Source organism: Mus caroli, unplaced genomic scaffold (genome assembly GCF_978045245.1).
Source record: "Mus caroli unplaced genomic scaffold, Mus_caroli_1 scaffold_56, whole genome shotgun sequence".
Classification (NCBI taxonomy): Eukaryota; Metazoa; Chordata; class Mammalia; order Rodentia; family Muridae; genus Mus; species Mus caroli.
Window position 1 is genome coordinate 460430 of NW_028227311.1, and position 729 is coordinate 461158.

Genomic DNA, 729 nt, shown 5'->3' on the forward strand with positions numbered 1-729 from the left:
GCCGGGGCGCCGAGGTGGGTGCCCTGGCGGTGGGATTAACCCCGCGCGCGTGTTCCGGTGTGGCGGTGGGGGCTCCGGTCGACGTCTACCCCCTCTCACCGAGGTCTCAGGTCTTCCTCCGCGGGCTCTCGGCCCTCCCCTCGTTCCTCCCTCTCGCGGGGTTCAAGTCGCTCGTCGACCTCACCTCCTCCGTCCTGCCATCTCTCGCGCAAAGGCGCGGCCCGAGTTCACGGTGGGTCCGTCCTCCGCCTCCGCTTCTCGCCGGGGAGCTGGCCGCTGTCCGGCCTCCTGCCCGCTCGCCTCCCGTTGTCGTGGTCTTCTCTCGCCGGCTACGCGGGCTCCCGGCCCCGCCCGGAGGGTCGGGGGGCTTCCCGGTTCCCCAACGTTGCGCCTCGCTGCTGTGTGCTTGGGGGGGCCCGCTGCGGCCTCCGCCCGCCCGTGAGCCCCTGCCGCATCCGCCGGTGCGCGGTTTCGCGCCGCGGTCAGTTAGGCCCTGGCGTTGTGTCGCGTCGGGAGTGTGTCCGCCTCGCCGGCGGCTAGACGCGGGTGTCGCCGGGCTACGACGGGTGGCCTTCCCGGTTCGGCCCCCGCCGTCCCCCGCCCGCTCGTCCCGTCGGTGGTCGTCGGTGCGGGGAGGAGATGGTGCTACCGGTCACTCCCTCCCGCGTGGTTTGACCGGCGCCGGTGTCGCGCTTCTCTTTCCTCCAGCCCTCACGCCAACCCCCGCCA